At 33.9% G+C, this 27,410-nt stretch overlaps 1 protein-coding gene across 5 annotated transcripts in view; it reads right to left on the bottom strand.

Annotated features, from left to right (window-relative positions):
* Positions 1 to 27,410, bottom strand: part of LOC149085621 (SCY1-like protein 2) — a 390,639-nt gene that overhangs the window by 195,924 nt on the left and 167,305 nt on the right. Inside the window, exon 3 of one of the 5 annotated variants that reach the window (XM_089233764.1) lies at positions 19,509 to 19,549. The exons of the other annotated variants lie outside the window; for them this stretch is intronic. The gene's annotated coding sequence lies outside the window, so the exon portion shown is untranslated. The remainder of the gene's footprint in view (positions 1 to 19,508; positions 19,550 to 27,410) is intronic. 5 annotated transcript variants of the gene reach the window in all.

The raw sequence follows: 27,410 nt of genomic DNA, 5'->3' as shown, positions 1-27,410 counted from the left end.
ATGATCAGTTCATATTAAATCACGAATTTTTACATAAAATAGTTTAACAAAGTGTTTATTAGGAAAGTTCTTGAACTTGTCCACAGTTTTAAAACTATCTTAAAAAAGCATTTCAAGATTCATAAATGTGGCTCAAAAATATATATGCTTTTCGATAAAATAACTCACTATTTTTATCCAGCATTTACTTCAAGAATAGAACAACCTATTCCATGTTTAAATATTGACCTCAAGAGGCCATAGTGGGAAACCATATACCGATAGCAAGCTAACTCAATATTAAAACGCATACCATCTGAACCTAAAGTCTTCAACCCTTCATACACTGCGGGCGAACAAGTTTGCTATTCATATGTACCGTTAAGTAAATCATTAAATAAATTTAGTAACTACAGAACCATTATGCTAAATTGCATCATTTTAAAAATGGCAACTGAACCCTGCGTTGAAAACCCTGATCTAAAGTATAGAATTTTATTAGTAGGATATGTTAAAAAATCGACTATTTACTTTGTATTTCTAAAAAAAGATCTAAGAAATTTCGTATATAAGATTTTTAGTTAGGAAAAAAACTGCTAGAATAATGTTATTTCATAAAAAAAAATTCTTAGAAGATGACATAAATTTTACGCAAACATTTTTCATTCGCTTAATAAACAATCTAGAGAAAACCGAGAAATTTTCTCAATTCGAAAGGAGGTAAAATTTATAACGAAATTAATATCTTTCCAGCATTGTAAAGCGTCTTGGACACCGAGAAAATTCGCTTAATTACTGCTGTCAAACCACAAACAATCAAGACGGGTTTTAATTAAATAATCACCAATGTAAAAAGGAAAGTGAAATCTTTAATCTTTGCTTATTTATAGAAAAAAAATTCGTTCTAGATTTTTTTGGGCTTACACATATACTTAGATATTTTTTTTTTATACATAAATGAAAACACATTATGAGATCTCATAAACTAGATTTTTATGGATAATATTTTTTTCTTTCATGACATTTATGTGATGAAATTAAATATTTTCTTTCATCAAAATATATAAGATGATCTAATATGAATAGATATAATATCATGAAATTAGTGCATTTCTACCGTATTTATACGGAGTATGTGATCATCTATGAAATGGAAGCTAAATAACGTATAGGAATACAAACTAAATAAATGAGACTTGGATGCAGGATATGCTAACTCAAGTGTGAGGAAATCTGTTCAAAATCATATGAGAATTGCTTTTCAGATGCCGAAGTAAGTAAAAGAGTAAACAAATCATTTATATACAGGGTGATTCTGCATTCACGGCATGAACTTTAAGAGGTGATATAAGACTCCTATTAACAAGCATTTTTTGCCATAAAATGCGTGGTCGAATTGCAATAGCAAAGGCGGTAAAGGGTGTTTTCAGAGAATGCACATCAAATAAAGCCACTTCACCAAAAACAAATATCATATTTTTTTATGGTATCTACTGCGATATGTGCTATCAACCATTCGAGGTAGCATATTCACCTTCAGATTGGATTGAGTTTGTTTTATATTGGTGCAGGGACCATCAAGGTTACGCTGCGCCAAACAATCATCAAGCAGTATAATGACTCATGATAGAATTTGCGTTACCCAGATTGCACCATCAGAAGAGGCAGCCTAGTACATTACAATACCCTGCACCTCCGAATGGTTGATTGTACTTATTGCAGCAAACCCGTCAGAAAAATATAATATTTGCTTTTGATGAAGTGGTGTTGTGCACTCTCTAAAAACACCCTCTACCGCCTTTGAGATTGCGATTCGAGCACACATATATTAATGACCCAAAAATGCTTGTTTATAGCAATCTTGTGTCACCTTTTAGAGTTTGTCCCATGAATTTAAAATCAACCTGTAGGCGGTAAAGAATCTACAAATACTTTTGCAGCGTACAGCACCAAAGGTCATCTACATTTTAGTCACAAAAACATAGATAAGAAGAAAAAAACCCTTATATTATATCTCATTAAAATAAATTCGAAACTTGCATTTGCGCATCTCATCAACGTAAAAAAATGGATAAAATTAAAAATAGCATAATATAGAAAACATTTAACAAAATAAAATAAAATATCAGAAATTACTCTCTCTCCTTCCCTCTCATTATAGGTGGTTCCTTCCCTTTTCATTATTTTTAAACTTGAGAAAAACAATTCGATGCAATTAAAAATATTGAAATAAAGCATATTAATAAGAGAAGTAGTTTTACCCTTAACGATACATCAGGTAATGAGGAATCCGATTCCAATATTTTAATTTCGTAAGTTAATATGATCCTTCATTCAATCGATTTCACTTGTTTCTCAACTAAACCATGTTATTCATCGTACTTTTTTTTATGATTATCTATTTGATACATAATATTCGCCATTTGGAAAAAACACAATTTTTTACTATAGATTACTGAAGAAATCTAATAGATTCAATTTTTGGTGAAAACATTAAATAATATAAATGAAAATACATATTAAATATAAGATAGGGGGGAGACTGTTATATCTAGGAACATTATTTCTTAAACTTTTTTTCCAAGTCAGTTTTTACCGTAAAAATTTTACTAAACTCATTTTTAGTGCGTATACTGTATGAAACATGGGTGATTAAATTACCTTTCTGTTCTACTAATAACCATAAGATATAGATTTAAGAGCGGGTTAAAATGTTCCAAGTTACAACTTTGGGTCTTGTACACTGAAACAGGGTAAAATTACAGAGAAAAAAATACCAATATTACAGGGAAAATAATATAATGAGTATTTTAATATAAATCTATATTGAAAAAAATTCGAAATAATGACACAAATACGATTATTAATGTATGCACATAAAAGTAAAAATAATGGAGGTAGGAACACATTTATGTAGATGAAATGCATAATTATTTTGCATTATACTTGTAGAAAGAAAGGTAAATGTTTTTAAAACTTTTAGTTCTGTCAGTTTCATTGATGGTATATGATTTCATTAGAGATACAACATCCATGAATTCAACATTTGCTATATAATCTGACATTGATAAACAATAAAATATTTTCTCACATCGCTTAAGAAAATGCACTTGGTAAAAATGTTTGTTGGACGAAGCCCTTATTGTGAACTATATCTTTTCCCAACAAATTTAACCACGAAGTAACGAAAGGTAGTTGAAAGAGAAGAGAAATGGGGCTTCCTGAAGAGGAGAGAGTTTTTGTAGGGAAGAAGTATGTAACTAAAATTTGAAATATAAATTGTATTGGAACGCAGAAGAAGAAGTATTAAAATTAGTGTAAGTTGAGTATTCAAACTCAAATTGGAAAAATTTCAAGTTTTATGCTGATCCAAGGTACACGATCATTTTTGTTTCAAGGAACACGATGTTCGACCATTTGTGAAAAATATTAATATCTTTATATCCACAGTTCCCGGTATGATTGAACACTTCTTATGGATCATCAGGTGAATGCGTATATTATAATTACTGAATATAGAATTATAATATATGCACTAATATGCAATAATGAGAAGAAACGAGATAAAAACAAGTGCACTATTTTGTCACTAACACGCGCGCGTGCGTGCCCACATGAGAATCTGTCAAAGTCACAGACAAAGATTTAAAATATTTGTATTTCTAACCTCTCGTATGCCAAGAACGTCAGCTAGAATGCAACACTATTGAAACTATTTCAAGTGTTTGAAGGTTTACTATGGTCAAAGTACAACCGTTTCCCCTATGCTGAACTATTTGAATAACTAAAAGAAATTTCTGGTAGATTTTGAAAATATTGCTTATGTATAAAACCGAAAGCAGAGATAAAGAAAACATTTCGAGAAAGACTTTTTTTCACCCTAAATTTTACCGAATAAGATATTGTTGGAAAATACGTATAAGCCTCTTTCTCCTTCGCTGAAAGTACCATTCAAATATTTATTTTCCAGAAAGACAATGATGCTTTTTTAAAAAATACAATCCTTATTATAATAGATACAAAATATTTTAAGCACTGGCTTTTATTTCATTTCTATAGAACTATGTGTTTTACGGGATTTTTATAAAATATCTAGAAGTATCATTTCAAAAGAAAGAACTAAACGGGATTAGAAGTAAATGTTTTCTCTTTCACTCTTTATGAATTCCACCGTTTAAACTCTAATTCATCCACGTGTTCTCTGTTGAAAAGTCTAGCGTTTCGTATACAAGATTAGCTGCAATAGTTAATGTAAAATTAGAGGTTGTTTTTGAGGCAATTTCTAAGGTCTTTTTATTCTTTAGAATTTGGTTTTTTTTTTTTAAATATAAAATTTCCGTGATCTTTATTTTTTATCGATATAATACCATGAATCCGATTCACCGTGAACGGTTAATTAAATAGGTTGATTTTGTTGTTATATTCATTATAGTTTAATTTTTTTTTGTTCCGTTTTCATCTTCTAAAAAGATATAAGAAAAAATTAAAGCTTCATTCATTTAAATATATATTTGTTCTTTTACTAAGAAGTCACCAACGAATAAGGCAAATACACGAAAAATAAAAAACTCCTAACGCATTTCGACATTCCTCTGGAGACGACCTCGAAAAAGTAATTTAACCATTAATAACGCTGACCGAGGTTCCCACTTGGGTTGCATACTTAATCTTAACTCTCAGTTGCTCAGCGGAAAAAATGTACGTCTGCTCACTTCAAACGGCGTGGTCAAAATGAAGATAAGAGCCTGCGTGTAAGAGTAATGCAGCGTCGTGATTGCATGTGTGAGAAATGGAGCTACCCTATTGGTCTATTCGAATTTTCTTAGAATCCCCGATCGTAATGAATCTAAGCCATCTATCTATATATATATATATATATATATATATAAACTGAAGAGCCAAAAAAGCTGGTACAGGCATGCGTATGCAAATAAAGAGATATGGAACCAATCAGTGTACGGCGCTACGGTCGGCAACACCTATATAACACAACAAGTGTCTGGCAAAGTTGTTAGATCGGTTACTGCTGCTACAATGGCAGGTTATCGAGATTTAAGTGAGTTTGAACGTGGTGTTATAGCCGGCGCACGAGAGATGGGACATAGCATCTCCGAGCTAGCGATGAAATTTAGATTTTCACGTACGACCATTTCACGAGTGTACCGTGAATATCGGGAATCCGGTTAAAAATTAAATCTACGACATCGCTGCGGCCGGAAAAAGATCATGCAAGAACGAGACCAACGACGACTGACGAGAATCATTAAACGTGACAGACGTGCAACCCTTCCGCAAATTGCTGCAGATTTCAATGCTGGGCCATCAACTAATGTCAGCGTGCGAACCATTCAACGAAACATCATCGATATGGGCTTTGGGAGCCGAAGGCCCACTCGTGGCACGACACAAAGCTTTACGCCTCGCCTGGGCCCGACAACACCGACATTGGACTGTTGAGGACTGGAAACACGTTGCCTGGTCTGACGAGTCTCGGTTCCAATTGCTTCGAGCTGATGGACGTGTACGGGTATGGAGACAATCTCATGAATCCATGGACCCTACATGTCAGGGGACTGTTCAAGCTGGTGGAGGCTCTGTGATGGTATGGGGCGTGTGCAGTTGGCGTGATATGGGATCCCTGATACGTCTAGATACGACTCTGACAGGTGACAGGTACGTGAGCATCCTTTCTGATCACCTGCACCCATTCATGTCCATTGTGCATTCCGACGGACTTGGACAATTTCAGCAGGACAATGCGACACCCCACACGTCTAGAATTGCTACAAAGTGGCTCCAGGAACACTCTTCTGACTAGACACTTCCGCTGGCCACCTAAATCCCCAGACATGAACATTATTGAACACATCTGGGATGCCTTGCAACGTGCTGTTCAGAAGAGATCTCCACCCCCTCTTACTCCTACGGATTTATGGACAGCCCTGCAGGATTCATGGTGTCAATTACCTCCAGCACTACTTCAGACATTAGTCGAGTCCATGCCACGTCGTGTTGCGGCACTTCTGCGTGCTGGCGGGGGCCCTACACGATATTAGGCAGGTTTACCAGTTTTTTTGGCTCTTCAATGTATATAAATCAGCCTTGGCCTTTGTGAAAAACTCTCGCTTCCTGCAATTTAAGTTTTGGCCCTTTTCCCAACAATGGATGGTCAATTTTTCATATTCCTTATTCTTAACACACCGAGCGTGCTCATTTCATTCTTGCTTTTATGGGTCTCCTTGTCTGTCCTATATAACCAAGAGGGCAATCACTACATGGAATGTAATAAATGCCCAATTGTTTATTCCGTGGTGTAGCATCTTTAAGGGGCTTGAAATCTGAGTTTTTAGTAGGCACATGTATAGTTGTTAGGTCAAAGTTTTTGAGAATCGGTTTGATCTTTAGTGAGGTTATTTGATCGAAGTGTATGACTAGACTTTCTTTGAGTGGCCTCTCTGTAATGTTTACTAAAGCGGTTCGTGTCGTTTTGAAAAAATTTCTACTTATTTCGTCAACGATCGTAGTGTTGAACCCCCAGTCTGTCCCAATTGCCCTGATGGTTTCAAGTTCACGGTTTAATGTGTTCGGAACACAAATTATAATAAACAAACATTCACCTCTTTGCCTTATTCGTTCTTCGGCTTCTTAATATTCTTGGGCAAGGCGGATCTACTCTTCCATTTATTCTTTTAACAACGAAACAAACAAAGTGCGCATTTTTTTGTCATAATCTTCTTTCTGTCCAAATATCATTACAATGGCATGAATGAAAAATGATTGTACATGACATAAGTATAATTCTGACGAAATCATGTTGTATTGATTTCGTCAGATCAATTTTTCGTTGATCAATTTTTCTTTATAATGTAACAATATCGGTTACTCGATTTGCGCTCACATTTTGATTAATTTACTTACTTCTATTTACGGACAAATGCTTCAAAAAATGTTTCCCTTACATTAAAAATATATTCTTATCTAGTAATGTTAAGATGGGTTTGTGCATACCCACATAATAGAATAATATCAAAGAAAAACGTTATTCAATATTATACATAAACTATCCAGAATATTAACCAGACTGATAATAATTATGGTATGCAAGGCCAAAATATCTGTATGTGTTTCGATTGTTTATTCTGGATCCTTATGTTCAAACATTATATGATTGTATCGGATTTACTTTTAGTTTCTGTCTTATCCGAAAAAGAATTGTTTTGTTGTGTTTATCCATTCTCTGGAACCTTTTCTTCAATTTCCCATTTGTTCCTTTCCGGAGACTGTCAGACGGCTACCCCTGCATGAAGATATATGTTTCGGTATTCGTAAGAAACGTTCTTTACTTCGTGCAGTTGCCCTCATGACCAAGATAGACAGTATTTCCTTTGCATAGGATTCCTATTTCCCTTGACTTCATTTCAACTGGTTTTTTCCGACTTATGTCCTACTGTTTCCTTACTTTTCTTCTCGTTTATTTCTTTTCATATGGTCCTTCTATTCTGAAACAATATTACCTATACAATACTTGTTTTTGCACCTGTCCTTTTTTGAATTCCCATGCAAGAAAAATACATGTGTTCCAAAATGCAATTCTCGGATTTACTTCTAGACTTCAGTAAGGCCCAAAATAATATCCGATTATATTACATGTTGTTATTTTTGTCTTTATCATAACTTAAGCGTTCAAGAATATCACTCTCGTCTTCTTTATCTTATAAAGTGATATAGAAGTGCGAATTAACCATTTTATTGGGTGATTTTTCGTAAATACCATCCGGTGCGTCGTAAATATAATCCGGTATATATCGAAATACTCTGATTCTACGATTGAGACTCTTATTCTTGCTGGAATCTGAGTATCTGTCGTTCCTAACTGAATTTTCTACCCGGGAAACAGATAATTAGTTCATCCACTAGATGGTTAGTTCACCATCATAAAACCGTTTTTCAGATGCGCAATTTTTTTCACTCATTACAATGTTAATTACTTCACATAAGTATAATTCTGGAAAATAGGGAAATAGGTTTGCATTCGAGTCTCTCACTGAAGGTACGGTTGTCTAGAAATATAGATCAATGCCAAATATCCTCATCTCAGTTCACAAAATAATCGTCGTAAAGTTTTAGCAAAGCTCACTATGAATATGAATTAAATATAACAAAGTAATAGATAGTGTTGTCTTTTTGATGCCATAGAGAGCGTAGAAATATCAAACAATACATAGAAAAAGATGTCCTCTCCACTTATTAATACAAATAATGAAAGAAACTGGTTGGTATGTGAATGATGAAAAGAAAAATTCACTTTTCCTTCTACTGCGACTTGAACCCCTGCTCTCTCGCAGTCTGGGTGATCGCACTCCCACTACGCTATAGGAGCAACAGGAAATTTCTTCCTTGAAACGTATATCTATGCTGATATATTCCTGCATGTCTTGTATTAACAAGTGGAGAGGATATGTTTCTCTCATATATATGTCGCCAACTGGTGGTCTTGATGTCATTTACGAGTCATTAGCTGATTGCTGTCCTCGTCAATCGCACGGTACCATTCAGCATGTATACACTCCAAGGAAGAAATTTTGTATTACTTCTATAGCGTAGTGGTAGCGCAATCGCATGGACTGCGAGAGGGCTGTATTTCAAGACCCAGTAGAGGCAAATGTGAATTTTTCTAATCATCAATAACGAGGTTTCCGCATATCTTGTATCAATAATCTGTATATTATTAGATGACAATTTTATAATACGAGTTTCTACTTGACATTGTTAGTTATCTTCATGACCAATTTATTCAATAAAACAAGCATCTGAATTGAAAAATTCCGTAGTCTTTCGGTTTTACAAAAAAAGAAATGCAAATGACCTGAGGAAATTAACATTCGAGTTAGCTGAAATTATCCGTAAAGGCTTATCACCAATAAATTTAATAAAAATTTCATATTTATTAGCGAAATATTTTATAAAATATTCAGTGCATGCACATCTGTGAAATTTATGATTTGCGTTTTTAATGAAAAACATCACAGCTTTTATGAATCGAAACTCAGGATTCATTTCCGTTAAAAAAAATCCTACTTATACAAACAACGATACACGTCAAATACGCATGCATATAAATTTTTAACACAGTATTTTTTGTGTAAAAGATTATATATTTTATCTATAATTTATCTTATTTATTTGTTGGATATTAAAAAAAAAACGTTACTGAATTTTTTTTTTTCAAATGCGAGTGGAAAACTTTTACTAAACATACTTCAGCAAACATTTCAATAAAAATATCTCTCAGCGGTGATTTTTATTGAAATTGATGAATGCATACAAATTATTTTCGGTTGGACTTTTTTACTCCCATGGAAGATCGTACAGAAAATTAATGATTTCCATTCTTTTAAGGATGATCAACACAGGATTAAATCGATCTGTATAAAATTCGTTAATTTTGTTTTTAGAACTTCCTTAATGTAAATTTTATCCGGAGAAGGGCACTGTTTAAAAAAAATCCCATTCACTTTTCCTACGTTTCTCCAGTATGTGAACGGAATCTCCTGTAATATTCTTCTTACTTATTAATTCACAACATTCATCATCGCCTTTTGATAGCGTATAAAGCAAAAGGGTTAGCCTACTTACAATATCTGCTGATATAAGAATACAGGCTATTGAGTGTTTTCCCGATGGATTTTATAACATTAAAATGTAAGCTAGTGAAACATTGAGAAAAAAGTTCAGAAGAATAATTTCAAAAAAGTGACTTTTTCTGAGATATATTGCCAATAATGTAAAAAAATAAAATTACTTTTCTCTCTTTGAAGATCTGAGATTTTTACAAAAATAAAAGTAAAAAAGTCAAATTTTTGTACTACTCTACATTCTGACTCGTTCGGTTTTTTTGTACATTTGAATCTCCATTTAATGAAAAAATATGCTCGATAAAATTCACTTCCATATCCAACCATTTAAAATATTTCCGATTCGAAAGTGTTCGTTGTCGATTTTATTTTACCAGTTTTCTATATTCTCAAAAAAATATTTTTTCGTATGTCACTGCTGGAGTATATATAAAATCCAACTCGTTCGTATTTGCAAATAGGTTGCTATCTCCCGTGAAAGTTAATGCAGATTTTATGCGCAAAAGTTCAATTTCAGGGAAGAAATTCTCTTGATTTTTGATTGCATTTCTAAAACTAAATAGTCCCTCTAGTTTTAAGATATTCATGCTCACACTTTTGCATTAGTCGTGCTTTCAACTTTGCTCAAATATCAGAAAACCGTTCTGATTTTATGGTAAGATGACAAACATATATTTCGAACAATTTACTATTATAGAAAAACATTCGTCCACACGTGTTTCTTTTTGTTTATGATTGTTTTATTTTCTTGCACGAATATTGCCAAAATTGGCATCAACGTATTGTGAATTATTTGATGATGAGGCGTGATAGTTATATTTGTAATTTATCTGCTTCGATAGTTATTATCGTTGGAATCAACTGTCTCTCTTAAAATTGCCATAAATCGATTATCGATCATATATAAGCAACGTGATGGTATACTGTATACATGCACACAACTTCATTTAATTCATGTTTGAATAAACATGTTATTATTAATGTTCAATGTGGTGCTTAATTGACTTTGCTTATACGTTGGCAACACTTGCGAGTAAATAGTAGATAACATTTATAACAAGTATTTGTCTTATTGTTTGATGCTGATATACTGTAATATACAATAACGTTTAACAATCAATGAATGCAATTCTTAGGGGATTTCGATGCAGTTAAGTTTTTGTATATTGTTCAACGTTAAGAGCTTATTTGTAGACGCTGACTGCCTATAGAGCAATAATTCCTCAGGAATAAAAAAAATTGCAAGACTTTCACCATACTGGAAATCTAGATAATAGTCTGAAAGGCTCAATACTATTTTAGAACAGAATATGCTATTCACAAGATCATTTTTATCCTATTTCTTGATATATGTTTTTTTTTAACTCTAGGAAATCCTCGCACAGTATAAGAGTACAAAATACGTTCTACAAGTTTGTATAAATAGGATTTTTCATATAATCCTTTGCTATAAAAAATTGGCTCTTTTTTGACGTATGGTGGGTGCATCGATTTTGGAAAGAGATATACTCGTAAACGAGCATGGATGATACCAGTTGACAAAAATTTACAACATGTTTTATACTGCCAATAAATTTCTTTTTCGGGGTTTTCTCCGTATAACGTCTTTCGTTAGCCCATCATGGCTCCGAAGTTATTAAAAAAAGCCAAACAAGCCAGAGGGGCCCTTAGTAAAATTTTCATCCGTAATACGGCTCTTTGTATCAACAACAAACTTATTTTGTATAAAGTGATATCATACGTTCTACATTACTTTACGCAGCTCCTGCTTGAATGTATGCTAGAAATCCTAATATTATTGCTCTTGAACGTTTCTGAAGTGTAACACTCTCCGAAGTTTTACTAGGCCCCCTTTAACGGCCGGAGGAGCGAGGGGTGGGTAAGCCGCCGCACGAAGTTCGGCCTACAGAGGTATTTACTAATAAAGTAACCGGAAACATGTATATTTTCTTGCGTTGTGATATTATATATTATTATTATTATGATAATTGTTATATTATATTACTATAAAATTTTAGATCCTTGTAATATTATCGCGCGAGCAGTCATGACGAAATAAAAGCGATATCGTTTATGGATCCTGGTGTTTGGCGATAAGTTGCCAAACGTAACAACCGTAGCTCCGAATCGGTAATGTTCGGCTCTTCGGCTACTACGTCACGAGATAGGTTCGGAGTTATAATTTCCCTTGATCTTTAATGACGTAATTGTGATCTTGCGCCAATGAGCGTATCCCGTGGTAAAATCTAAGTACATTATAAAATTGTGCGACCGGGGTTCGAGTCCCCGTGAGGGCAAAGACGAATTTTCTTTTTTTGAAACATCGATATCTCCTCACTCAGCCAGTTCTCCGTATCTGTCGTATTAACAAGGGAGAGTGATGTCTTTCGTCACATATTATATTCCTATTTACCTCATGTATATAAAATATTATTCATATCATTATTTACACATCTTCACTATCATAATCGTATAGCATTAATGGCATCGCTATTAACATGTCGCATCTTCAGCATCTTACTCATCGTATGGTGACTATTATCTATCATTCATGCATATTACATATTATCACATGTAATTAGTTAGCACCAATTATCATCAATATTAGGTGTTATATTTCACAATTCATTTTTATTTAATCAACATATTAATTATATTGTGTCTAAAGCATACAGAAGTTTTGGCTTTACAATTCGTAATAGTAAGCTTTTTCACAATGTGGAAATCATCTTGTTACTTTTCAGTTCCTATATTCGCTCTATTTTGGAATACTGTAGCATAATTTGGAATCCAGACATTGTTTATTCAATATAGTTAAAATTGAACGTGTTCAAAACAGTTTTTTACGCTATATGTGTTTTAAGAAACATCAGTCATATAATCATTACTTACCAAACCAAATACTTCGCTCATCGTTCAGTTATGATTCCATTGAAACTGGCCGTCTCAGGGTCCTTACTAGGTTTTTTGTAAAAATTCTTCACTTTGATATTGATGCACCCGATATTCTAAACCATATTACTTTTTATTGCCCACGAATCAATCTTAGATGACGTAATATTTTTTATGTTCCTCCATATCAATCTAATGTTTTGAAGAATTCTCCATTGTACCGATTTCTAAGATGCAGTAATACTGATGATGTATATTTTAAAATTTTTATTTTGTATATACATATGTTACCTTCATCTTGTATTCATATATGCAGACTGTAACTGGGTTTTTGCCTGGAGTTTGTATTTTTAAATAAATATATAAATATATGATATCCAATAGTTCTTGTGGAGGTAGCTGTTAACTCCCGGGGTAAAGATGTACTTCTAGCCACATTTCCAAATTTTTTGCCACCTTGGCGATGGTGAGATGACACTTAAATTGTCATCATCCCTATTCTCTTGTACCAACCATGGCTTCAATGCACTACTGCATTTAATAGGCAAAGCGATGATGGAGGGAGTATGAGCTCTTAAAGACTCATATACGGCACCCCGATTAAGAGTGAAGGTACAAAGTTTTTTCCCCCATTATATTTTCTATTTGGTGAAATAGACGGTTTGGCATCTTATAGTTTTCGTTCTAATATATGTTATTATTAATGGAATTATATGGAATTATTAAGTTTTTAGAGATATCTACATTCAGATCATTAATCCCATTTTCAGTATGTATCACAGTGAGAGGGAATAGCAAGAACATTAAAATCATAACCCAATTTTACAAAATAATTTCAAAATCAATCTAAATAAACAGGTTTCTTGCCAATTTGTGCCAGTTGGACATTTTATGATGTTATTAATGGAAAGTGTCAAGAAATTACTAACGTCTGGAGCTTTTTTTCAAATTAGTTATTCTTTGAGTATTACATTAACGTTCATTTATCAATCATAAGTTTAAAAATGTATTGATTATAATTTTCTTTATTGATCATTTTGAAACATCTAGGAATTTCGAACTCTCGCGAGTACATCGCAATTACTCGAAAGAACGAAAACCGAAACTGGAAAAGACTTCAATTAATCTACTAATTATAATGTTATTAAGGATATACTCTTGCACTGCAAACCGGAGACGTCAAATGATGAATAGCAAACAAGAATTTTCCGAAAACTAATTTCATACAATTAAGATTTAATAATTCGAGATCATAACAAATTTGCGAAATTAATTGAAGGAAATCATTTCCTCAAGATATGTAAAATATTTACATAATGATTCTAATTGAAAAGTATAAAAAAATACAGGAATGAGAAGCCAATAAACGTATTTCCTTCCGCATCGTAAAGCATTAAACTAAAATATTCTCATTTTAGTAGGAAATAATAAATAAAGAGAGCAGTATATATATATATATATATATATATATATATATATATATATATACTGCTCAATATATATACATCTCAATTTCATGAATCTTACTTCGGAAGAAAAGTCAAGTGATTAATAATTGATTAATTTAACAATTCATTCTTCTCACTATGCGAAAAAAAAAACACTGGTTTTTAGAAGATTTTTGTAACATTGTTTTGTGTGCTTATTTTAGATCTGAACTTGAAAAATCTTAGTCACATCTAGTGTTTCCGTTATTGCGTATTTGATATTAATCAGCTTTTAAAATTACTCTTTTAGGTATGTGAAATTACAATAGATAACTTTATTTTTAGGTTTCAGAACTTTCAGCAGTTTTAGAATGGCAACACCGATTTTAATTATTTAATATATCATTGTATTATGAAAGTTACCATTTTTTTCAACTGAAACTTTTTAAAGAAAAATAAATGTAAATATTTTTTTTAAATTAAAGTACAGTACCTTCATCCTTGTTCCTCGTAGAGAAAGCCTTTCTAGACAAGGGATGTTAAACTGGCGGTCCGCGACATCACATTGAACATTAAAGGACCGGACACAACCCGCTTCACATCCCAGAGAGGGAGAGAGAGATTTCAAATCCTTCCCGAAGGAAGGGTGTATCCGAATAACAGAAGAAATATAGCAATAAAAAGATAAAATTATCGGCAAAAAATAAAAATCGTAAATTTGGATTTTCAAGAAAAACCGCGACATTACAATAACATCTAAAACAATAACGTTGGTTTCTTTTTAAACTAAAAAACCCTTTTCGAGTTTTTTATCAAATGAAGAAGATACTTATAATAAAATTTACGTTAAAATTTATTTCAAAAAATTATGAAACAGAATGAATCAGCAATTGGTGTCAGTTATGAAATCAGCTATATATTGGCAAATCATTCCAAGACTTATAGTGACGGTTCCGTGGTTAAGGAATGTATGATAAAAATAGCAGAAAATATCCATCTTAAGTAAGTCTGTGCAAGCATTGCATGATATTTCTTTAGCCAGAAATACTGCGATCGAAAGAATAACTACAATAGCTGTTGATTTAAGTGACCAATTTAAAGAAATATTCTGAAATGTTCAGCGTTTTTTCAACAGAAAAACGAAAGTTTGGAAATTCAAGATGTGGCTGAAATTGCTCTTTCTTCGGCTTGTGGTGACAACATGAACATTATTGCAGAGTTTTTGAGAAATTGTTTCTATCTGTGAAAACACAAACGTGAACTATGTGTTTAAGAGAGACCGAGTCAAAATATATCAAAATATGCACTTTTGGAAAATATCAAGTTCTTATGAATAAACTGTAATAGTGACAACGGATGACACGCCAGCAACGTCAGGTCGAAATAGAAATCTTGTTTCAAGACTCACAGCACAATTGTAGAAATGTATCCAGACATTCCCAAACCGCAATATTGACATTGCATCATTCATCAGCAAGTCTTTTGTAATGAAGTTTTGGGAATAAGCAGCTTTCTCGAGCCTGTGACAAACACGGTCAGCTTCATCCGATCCAGAGAACTAAATCATCGCCAGTTCGCGCGATTTCTTGAAGACGGAGAGTCTTCAAGGGACTATTTCATTATTGCACAGAATGCCCCTGCTTGTGATTTGTCATTTAAGTTCTAAAAAACGTTTTTTTTTCTCATTTTAGACGTGGTAAAATTGTTCGTAGAAATAATAGATCAAGATTTTTTTTTTTAAGGCATGAGTTCGAGATTTAGCATTCTATCTCAGTTGATCTTATTATGGGAAGATCAACTAATAAATAACACACATGTATAATGAAATGGGAAGTCTTAGTTGCAAATTGGATTTGTTTAAAAGTTATTTAAAATAGAATATTATAAATTACTTTCCTGTGTCAACACTCGATCAATAAGAATTAGAGTTCTACATTTTCTCAATATTGTCCAGAAATTGAAAGGATTAGAAAATAGAAATATTTACAGAAATTTAAATACTTTCAAAAGCAAGAAGAATTATTTAAGCCCGATTTATTTATTTATAGAATATTCTTGGCCCTGGGGCCTATACAAGAGGATGCGCTTGAAAATGACAAAGATATTGTTTGATATTGGACAAAAAACTAGTGATAGTGGGGGATTCGACAATAGAGCTTGGGGGTTTTTTCCATTTACCAATGGTATGAGGGAAGAAGCTGCATTTAAAGCAGTCAAAAGTGGAAGTAAAAATAGGTTTTAATTTAAGGGAATGGTCGAGTCTTCTAGAGATGTAGGATGGTTTGGCTCAGATACCAGAAGTATCTATGTTGAATTGACGATGGAAAATTTTATAAAACAATGTTAATCGAGAAATGAGGCGAAGAGTAGAGACAGGGAGGAGATGAAGTTCGTTTTTAAGTTCTGACACGGAAACGAAAGATGACCAGCAGTCGTGAGCAAATATACATATAACAGGATCCATTCTCGTTTAAAATAAAATAAAAAACTATCTTCAAATGGAACTAGCTGATTTAGAAAATAATTCAATTACACAAGAAAAATAATAAGCAGTCGGTGTTCCAAAAATATACTACTGAGTCAATGATGGTTAGTGACAAACAGTGTCAAGTGCCAGGAAGAAATAATTCATGACAAATTATTAAAATTGCTGCAGTCATATTCGTTATTGTTATATCGTATTTTATACATCTTGTTATTTGATCAAAAATAAACATTGATTTTAATTTTACGTGTAGTTTGCTCATAATGCTCTTCTTTCTCACTCCCCTTCAATTCCAAAATTGAACTCTATTTACATTTAAATTCAATAAAAAAAATGTAATTATTTTCCTGATCACATAAGCGGTCAGTGATGAACAAGGAGAAAGGATCCATCTATAGTAGATATTTGATATCATACACAACACTAGCTACACACTCAGACTGTTAGGTGCACTCACACAAGTTCCAGACTCTGCCACGAAGCTGGGCTGGAAGAGATCTCGGCAACGGGATAAGTTCGGTGGCAGAGGCCCTGGCGTTCATTCATTCAGTAGATATTTGAATTATGGAGGAGTGCTAACAATAAAGGTGGAACCTTTCAAGATAAAATATTTACTATAGTAATTGTATAAATAATAATAATGATAATTTTATATTAAAATTAATTTATGTATTATACTTCATTTATTTTTATTTCCAAGGATGTGCAAACATAACGTCATAGATATGTATATGTATTTTGAAATAGAGTCAAACCTCGTTAAGAGGGATGCCAAACCTCTTGGAAGTGCAAAAATATGACCCCGTATGTGGAGTGACCCGATAAACGAAGTACGCCATGGCCACGCTATTTCCTTTCCCCCATTGATGAATTCATGCAAATAAAACAAACTTTTCGTTAGTCAAACGAGTTTAATCTTGAAAATTTATAGATTGAAGTTAATTATATCAATTTATATCAATTTTCTCTTCCATCCCAAGATCGTGGAATTTCGCAAAAGTCCATGACAAGGTCCCATTTCGACTGCAGTAGACATTTTTCTACAGTTTCATTTTAAATACTCGATTAATGATAATAAAATTAAAGTACAAGGGCTATAAAATTTTTGAATTGATACGCTTTCGTGTTCATTTCTTAATGATGAAAAAATTATAGGCTTTAACTTCTCGAAAATCGCTTTTACAGGCTGCAATTTCAAATGAATTGGTGGCCCTCTTCTTGATGAGATCGGTACTATGATTTTTTATTTTCGAGAGTGTGTGTGAATAGATGCTTTCAGCGCTATATATATGGGTAGAGGCAAAGAAAATATAAATTTCTTCGAGAACCTTCATGATAATGTTAAGACGGCCCTCAATTCTCTCCAATTATAAGGCTGGGTCCCTAGGCAGTAAATACTTTTGGTTGGCTGCTCTACAGTAACACAAAACACACAAATACAAAATAAGATTCCCCTCCCCGGGCTGAAAGCATATGAGCCTCTCTTATGTGGGAGTCCCATACCATATCGAATGATGAGAAAGCCATCAATAGTTGAGGGATGAGTTTATCGTGTACATTGTATAAAGATTTTTCAATTTATATTAAAATTTATGAAGGTACTTTCAATAAAAAGTGACCCCTTAAGCGAAGTGTGGAGACGCATTATCAGGAGTTTAATATCATAAGAACGCCATAAAAGACAATCGGGATTTTTAAAAAAGTGACCCGGTAAACGGAGTGACGCATTATCCGGGTGACCCACTGACGAAGTTTGAATGTGTAACAACTGTGTTAATACTTACATATAAAACCGTACTTTGGTAGACTTTTTTTTCGTAATCATATTTTAATACATCACCTCAATGTGTAAATTCTGAAAATTATTTTTTAAATGTTTGAATTCTCAATAAAGTTATAGAAGTCACTTTCGTAAAAGTGGTTTAATTCTTTTATTCAAGAATGCATACATGTTTTGAAATTTAAAAATTGAATAAGTTTATTGCGTTTTTGCTCGTCCGCACCAAGGGATTGAACAACGATTATTGCTTCCATAATAATGAATTTGATCGTGTGTATCTCTGTTGATATTATACAAGAAATCTGTCTTTCCGGAAGCTGTGAGTTGGTTCAATGAGCAATCCAATTTCTACTGATGGATAAATGCAGGAGGTTCCGGAAATTGTTGATTGTTTGGATTGGGATACTGTTTTTGTTTTCTGAAGATTGTATCTCGTCAGGAAGAACATGGTTAGGTGGGAAAAAAATAAAAACAAAAAAAAAATGATAAAAGAAGAAGAGGCTCCTCATGTTTCCACAGACACTGTCTGCTGTCTTCGCAACTCAAGCGAGATCCAAATTACATGCTGTGACAGCCCCATTAGCACCAACGCCCATTTGTTCACCAGCTGCTGTTATTGATTACCGTCGATAAATCCATCTTAACGTCCAAACCTTGTGATTGCGCTGAGTTACCAATAAACGTGCGTGACACCATACATAAAGCGTCAGAAACTTATAACCGATGTTCGAAGGTAGTGGGAAAAAAATCCACTAAATCCATAAACCATCTCTTCCTTTGATAGAAAATTAGCTCAAAATTTCATATCTGTTACCATTCCCAATTCAAAATATAGACCTACTCGATCCATTATTTGCATGAAATGATGCTTAAAAGCAACCAATGTCATGTTGACACTCTAAAGAATTGTTGTTTTTTCTTTCAGGGAATGCGTGTTTAGTGTATTTTTTTGTAATGTTAGATTATCGATTGTCACATCAACGAACAAATGATAAACTGATCTAACATTTTATGACTACCATAACGATAATAATATCGCTGACAATATTTTCACCTATTTCCCCATAGATCTCGAATACTGTGTTAATTTCTTCATGGACAGGATGTCTTATGGATATCAATTATTAGTTAGAGTTATATAAAACCAAGATCAGGAAAAATATATATATTCGAGATTCGTGTCGCAATTTTAATTTTTTTATAAAAAAAAGTATTTAACCCTAATGAAGCTACGCTATATACATACTCGTGCGCCAATTTTGAGATAAATGAAAATTTGCTGACAATGAATTTAAACATATAAGTGGTACCTTTAATCGGTTTTTTTCTCGTGGGAATGGGTGACGGCTGCCTATAAGGAGAAAAAGCGCAACCAGTTTATCAAAGAGAAATCAGTGTTTCATATTTTTCACAATGTTTTTGAAATCAGTAGATAAAGATAAGGCAGGAATAAAAACTTTTGAATTTTTAAAATACAAAGTTTTCAAGAATTTCGCATTTCTATAAAAGAGCAAAACAGCTTGAAGTATTTGATTATAAGACACAAGAAAATACGAGTATGATGATTGTAGATATATTTTGATACAATCACTTTAATTGATTGAAATCGGCTTATAACATAATTTGAAAAGTGACGTCCAGATAGTGCCGTACCTCTCGCCCAAAATGGGTTGGAGCTCCATCCTGCTAGAACCACACTCGCCGCCAGAGGGCAGTTGAAACATCCTCCAGCAAGTCTGGCAGCACCGCACCTCTTTCAGAAACGTCCGGTATTTGTCCTTGTCAAGGCGTTCCGACAGAAGATACGTTCCTATTAGGTGTTCGCCGAGGATTCAAGCCCAAACATTGATGGACAAGCGTCGCTGATGCGCATGCGGATTTACATACGCCCAGGCATGTTTATTGTGGGTATTAAATGCACCACCTCGTGTGAAAGTGCATTCATCGTAGAAAAGAACATTTGCCACTCAATCTGGGCATTCTGTACTCTGCTGTAGGAGCCAGCGGGCGAAGTCTACGCGACGAGCACAATCTTCTTCATTGAATGCTTGGACTCGTTGAAAATGGTATGGGTGCAACCTCTCACCCTTCAGCACCCGCCATGTGTAGATTTGATTGCTAATGATTCAGTAACGAATTCATACGTTTGAAAGGTTTTCGAACAGCGTTGAACTTATTTTTTCATTGTATTTTTTTTTAGTATTTTTGCTACTTTTTTAGTAATTTTAGTTTAAAAATTTCATTTCATGATAAATGAAGTTCGATTACTGGATTTCATGTCGTGCAAGTACTATAAATGATAGGATTTTAAATAATCTTTTTTTTTAAAAGACAAACCTCATTAATGAATGAGTTGCGATTTCTGAATTATATTTTTTGAGTCTCCAGTTATTGGAATAGTAATCTTTTTATTTTTAAATAGGACATTATAAAAATAGTAAAATCTCTGAAATGAGTTTCCGATACCCGATTCAACTAAAGCACATGAAAAAGTTTTCAATGTAAATCACTAGTTCACACTAAGTGAGAGAGATACTCGGTAACACATACATTTTTAATACCAGATTTCCACGTAAGCAGTATTGGTGTTAATGAAGATGTGTGAGTTACTATTAGCTAGTATAAATCTCTTGACTCATACTTTGATAAAACAACCGTAATCTTTTTATGGGAAGTGTATTATATATTATTAATTATTATTATTTTCATTTTTTGTTGATATATATGCTTTTATATTTCTGTACGTTGGTTATATTTGACATCCATACCTTTTGTGTTCTTTCAGCCACCTCGTTGGGCAATTGTTAAATTGCGTAAGAAATTTATTTTTCTGATGCACAGAGTTATTTCTTGCTTCATTTCGCGGTGTGTTAATGTTAATTTTTGACCAAGTGTAAGAAAAAATGGCTCCACAATGTAAGTAGTCGATCAATGAAGCCAAACTAAAAGACAAGAGCTATCATTCAAACTATGCTCTAGCTGTTATTCTAAAGCCACACGGATGGTTGATGGTAAGTCCATCAGAAAAAAAAATATGATGCAGTGTTTCCTTTCTCTAAAAGCGCTGTTATACACTCTCCCTTCACACGCCTCTTTTATTGCCGTAGCTATTCCGATCCGACTCTCTCTCTCTACATGACATTCTATGGCAAAAAATGATTCTTCTATTATTCTATAATTATTCTATCACCCATTATAGTTTGGTGCATTACTTTCGAAATACCCTGTATATAGTTGCGAATAAAAAATTCTCCGAAAAGTTAAATATCACCTATACTCATAACGCCCGCAATACTTGTATGGGAGTACAGAACAAAATAAGTATTCGCATTTAATCGTTAGAAAAAAAAAGCCTCTATTTTGGCTCATAACCGAATAATCGTCACAGAGAGCTTTATAATTATCTCTGCCCGTGATGACAAACTCTTTACCAAGCTATATATAGAGAGCAAAAAGCCTAAAGCCGAAGAGGTCACTTGTGACATATTAGAATAGAACTCGGGAGAAAAAAAGGACCCGAAAGTGGCAACGCCCACGGAAGAGTACACTTTGCATCATCTCATCCTAATTTCACTTCTCCCTAATGTGGCAATCGTATTCTTTTATTAGCGCGAAATACTGTTCTCTCGGAAATTCTACTATAATTGTATGGTGTTCTGGATCTTAGTAGAGGAATAAGAGGTCATTTGAGAACTCAACTCTCAGTCTTCTGTTATTTGATTTTGAATGTCTGATCCAGTAAAGACCTTAAGGTTACACCTCGAAATTCCGATAATATTTCGAAGTAAAAAGCACATATTACTGAAAAATTGAGACGTTAATAGTTCCGTCAGTCTTCCACGAGTAATTATCCACTAAACTATAATAAGTTTGTAAATTGGCAATTTTGAAATGCTTTGAAATTATTCATCTCTCTTTATACAGTAGAATACTGTTTGAAATTCTGCTCGCCACCAGAATCCATAAAGTATTCTTTCGCGTAGAATAACGATATTAAAGCGATAACTGCTCATCTGCGAAATAAATTCACGAAAGACATTAGCGTCCTCGCTGCGAGCCATTACACTTTAAATTCACTCTCTCTTAAATGTGATATAAAATATTCTGCATCTGAGTTAAAGGTAATTGGTTTTGATGAACTTCCTACACGAGTTGAAGCATAAAAATGACAATATAAATTTTAACAAACGAAACACCACATTGGAGAATTTTCATATTTTATAATACGGTTATATCGCTCAAATTATTTTTATTTCAAGTAGGATGCAATAGGATTTCTTTACCTTCGTGATATAATGCTATTTTATGGATATCTTGTTCTAGAGCTGAAACCTCGTATTGGTTATGAAATCATTCAGACACGTCAGACAACGTATTAATTTTGAGGACTTATTTATTCTCAAAAACTTTTATCTCCGAAACCATAATTTACTGGATTACAAATGAACGAAAATGGTGTTTAAAATATTATTTCACAGTAATTACTGGAGTAATTCAGAAAGAATCATCAAATTTCAAAAGTTTTTTTTTTAATTTATGACAGAATGATAAGCGATATAAAAAATGTTGAAAACTTTGCAAAAATTGTCTGCCTCATTTAGCCTCTTGCATATAAAGGCAGAATACCAGTCATTTTATCTAATCGGTTGGCTTTGGTGCTTGTATGTTATGCAATTTATACATGGCTTGTAACACATTTATTTCCTCAAAAAACGCCAGAAGATAGACTGAGAGGAACACGACAGAGAATACCAGCTGACATCATGCAAACGAAAGAACTCAGAAGGTTTCAGTTAACCAGTTTTGACATAAATGATCATGGCATTGATCATTTTTGTTGCACCACGGTCATTTTCTGCACACGAGGGCTAATTAGACCGGGACCTACAATTTATTGCCGATTCCGAACAGCAGGCTTGTTTTTTATACTCATCGAGAGGTTGGTGCGCTAACCCCTCGATGGGGGACTCCTTGCGATAGCAATTTCTTGCTGCGGTCAAGTCGCCGTTATTTGTTGTACCCCTGTCACAGGAATGTTTTCTGACAAGGACGAACCGGGTATCGAACTCGCGACACCTCTAAACATCCTTTGGCAGTTTAGGCGAGTATCTTATCGACCGGGCTACCGCGCCTCTAACCAGATGGCACAGTCACTTCTGCACGCAAAAAAAACCTTCATAAACTACACACTAGCATCGTTAATTGCTCATAATTAGAAACTTAGAGATTTCTCCTTAACATTCATGTATTACGTATCATATTCAGCGTTCATAAATTTAAAAGATATATATATATTTGAAATTGCATGATTCTTTCTGAATCACCCTGTGTTAGGAAAAAACAGTTTCAAAATAATATTGATAAATCTATATCATTTTGAGTAATTATTTTTTTTTTTGTCACGCATATTCATAGCCTAAAATATCGAATAAACTAAATTTCAGATGCCTTCAACATCTTGCTTAAGCATCTTTTCGGTAATGTTGAATTACAAAATCACGACTAAATTTTTTTTTTCGTAATACACCAGAAACGGTTCTTTGCAACAGTATATCTGCCTAACTTTTATTAAAGAAAATTATGGAGATTTCTTTTTGAAGGTTTTTTTTTTTTTTTTAAATCAGCCCAGAAATGTCATAGATTAAATATTTCAAAACACAATAAAGTGAACTATATATAGAAAATGAAAGAAAAGCGAAGAACATGGGATAAGTATATACTACCAATCACAGAAATAATCTGGAAAAACTTTGTAAAAGTACCACTTTGCAGTATAAGCTGCAAAACTATCTCCTACTCCTCTTTATGATGGATGCTATTACGGTCACAAGCACCAGAGGCCTATTATCCAAACTCGCGAATGTCTAACATCTGTTGTCGCATAAGAACTGGTTGTAGTTACCGGTCATATCTTCTCAGATGACAAGGAAAACCACCTATTCTTAATAACTCATCTCTCTGCAACCATCAGGCCATTTACTTGGTGTAGTGAATGGCAATAAGGAGAGAGCCTTGCTTGTCACTGAGAAAGCATCGAGCAACCATATGATATCCCTATATACACACTTGTCTTGGGTGTTTTTTTTTTCTTCTGCAGCATAATTATTTTTATCACAGCTTGTGTACTGACGCAAATGCCCAGCAAGAGCTCAACGTCTTGTCTTTTATAGTAGATTTTCTACGGGAAAAAAGCGCTATTCCAAGGATTGTAGCATATATTTTTCCCGGTAAAAACTATAACCCTTTCAAACCCGAGCATTCATTTTTTTGGAATTTTCAAAAGTATTTGCATTTTTATACTCCAAAAATGAATTAAAAACATAAATGTCAGCAAATCTTGATTTTTTCAATTCTTTTTCAAATTTTCAATGTTTTTTTGTGATGAAATAACTTGTTCAAATTTTTTCAGCCAGAGTATATTCATCTTCACACGCGATTTTTTAAAGAATTTTATTGCTAAATTTCATGAAATAAATTACACTTTTCCTGGGGGCACTTTCCCTTGGAATTCAACTTAAAAAACCCCCGAAATTTGAAGTGCTGCCTTTTGATGAAAGCCCCCAAAGTTCATGTTCAGCATAGTTTTAACTTAAAACCTACAAAATCCGTCACGTCAGGGATTAACACTCCCTGAGATCAAAAAGATAATTCTACAGTGAGAAAAAGCAACCCACACATTCCTAGCGTCTGAAAAGGATAAGAGGAATTTGAATGTTGTCCACTATATGATAAAAAGGACAACAAAATTTATAATTTTTATTAAGTTTAGTATTGTTAATCGTGATTCTACATTTGACTACTGATTTGTTGTACAGGGTGAACAAAAAAATTATTATAAATTTTCAAAAAATTCATGAATAACCCACCATTTGACATAAAAAGTGTGGTTTGCACTAAAATACTTAATATTAAGTAGATTTTTTTTAATTGGAAAACATAGTTTAAAATTTCACTCACAGAAGGGGCTGTATCATAAAATACCCGATATAACACATGAAAAGCGACATAAACGGTGTAGATCAGTGTTTCTCAACTGCTGGGCCCTGATATCATTCATACCAGGCCGCGAGTGATTAGCCGTTTAATTTTTCCTCATTCATTTTTCGTTGGTCGTGTGTTTGACCGGGCCTCCGACTCACAAAAATGAATGAAACCGGGCCGCGGCCTTGTAAAGGTTGAGTACCACTGGTGTAGATAGCATAATAACGTAGTCCTCCTCATTACCCGGCATGCTGTAAAAATCGGGGGCACGAGCATTTTGACTGTTATCGTCTGGTTAATTTCCGGCATGCCGGGAAAAGCCAGGTTCAATAAGGATCACATGATATACTCAAAGAAGACCGATATCAATCTATATTAAATGCTGAATAAATACACGAATCGGAATAAAATACACTAGTGTGGAAAATAAAGAAAATTTGCACATTTGTGTCTATTTTCACAAAAAGTATTGAACTAATAATGCCACCGAAGAAGTATGCAAATATTCAGTGTCGAATACGTAAGCGTACACGTGCGTGTGGGCGGAGCTGTGACCACGGGCAGGCATCATCAGACATGTTGGATGGCCGCACACCCCTCTCTGTTTGGCAGAGGGTCCGTGACTGCTAGGAGGTATAGAGAGGATATCTTAGAGCCCTATGTTCGACTTTTCAGGGGCGCAGTTGGCCTTCGGTTCCTGTTCATGGACGACAACGCTCGTCCACATCGGGCTCACCTAGTCAACGATTATCTAGAAAGTTAGGATATTCGGCGTATGGATTGCCCAGCCAGATCTCCTGACCTAAACACTATAGGACATGTCTGGGACGCTCTTTGGAAGGCAATTGCATCTCGCCATCCCCCTCGAGAACCATCCCGGAGCTGAAAACTACGTTGCTGCAGGAGTTGGATCGATTGCCACAGGGACTCCTCAACTGCCTCGTGTCCAGTATGCTGTCGCGCTGTGCGACCTGTCTGACTGTGAGAGGGGACCATACCCTATATTAGACACATTTTCGGTTCGATATCGCAACGCGGATCTTCGGACATTCCTGCAATGATGAGCTTTACTGACAATCATGCGTGCGTATTATGATTTTTGTATGGTACATCTCTTTCTCTGTTATATAACTGTGTATTCGTACCAAATTTCATTAAAAGCTGTCCACTAGTTTTTCAAACATTCGACATGATTTGCTAATTCCCTTAATTTTGCACACGAGTGTAATAGTTAGTAGCTAACGTGTTTTCTCTGGAAATTTGATAACGATAATAAAAATTAGCATTTACTTTAGTTATCGCTATAACATAAGTCAGCCTATTATGAAATACAGATATTGTGTTCAGCACGGTTTTTTTACCATGTTCAGAGATTGAAGAAATATGATTTTGCTTTTGTATTACAATATCATGCTTTGCCGTGCAATTATTTATTTTTTGCTCCGCTTATTCAAATCTTAAACACATGATAGGACCAAACAATACAAAAATACGTCTCAGGCTACTAATTTTTTTCGTTTAGCTCATCTAATCTACGAAAACGAATATGCCAATTATCTGACACTTGCGATAAACCAAGATTTATGGTTGCAAAAGCAAACGTTACAAATTCAAACTATCTCAAACGTAGTTCGTAAAAGACAAAGGATCCTAAAATGCTGAAAACAAACGAGGTTAAAATCTCAGCCAATTCAATCGATTCTTTCAGGCCAGATATCGTGTGGGCATCCTGCCGGACTCCCGTTCTGAAGACCCATGTTCGAACCCCCGTTGGTTTTCTAGGGTTAGTAGTAGTAGTAAACCAGATATTTGAGAATTTCCGGAATTAGTGAATCAAATTTCCTGGCATATTCAGGAAGATACGGATATTCCTGTCTGGTCTCCTTCTCTGTTTCCTAGCATGCCGAATAAGATTATAAAAATTTACCCAAAAGATGGAAGGGAACCTGTTGCATTGACTTGATTAGGATAGGACTCAGATTTTACTAGCGACTACTACAGTTTTTTTAATGTTACGAATTCGTTTCCTTAAATAGTATTGTGAGATTTTCTTTAGTTTCTCTAAGTTCTGATAGGTAATTACACTGGTGGCAGAAATTATAGGACTAAAGGGGGAAAAAATGGCGATCATAAAAAAAAAGTAACCATCAGAATCTTTCAAAGAATTTTTTTTCAGAGATTATGACTACGGTGGGAAAAAAATATTTTGGAAATTTATTCAAAAAATTCGT

This window comes from Pholcus phalangioides, unplaced genomic scaffold (genome assembly GCF_987345545.1).
Source record: "Pholcus phalangioides strain wild (caught in Gottingen) unplaced genomic scaffold, Ppha-v1.0 ptg000007l_1, whole genome shotgun sequence".
In the NCBI taxonomy this organism is placed as follows: Eukaryota; Metazoa; Arthropoda; class Arachnida; order Araneae; family Pholcidae; genus Pholcus; species Pholcus phalangioides.
The sequence above is the reverse complement of the archived record's forward strand: the minus strand, read 5'-3'. Positions and strand labels throughout refer to the sequence as shown.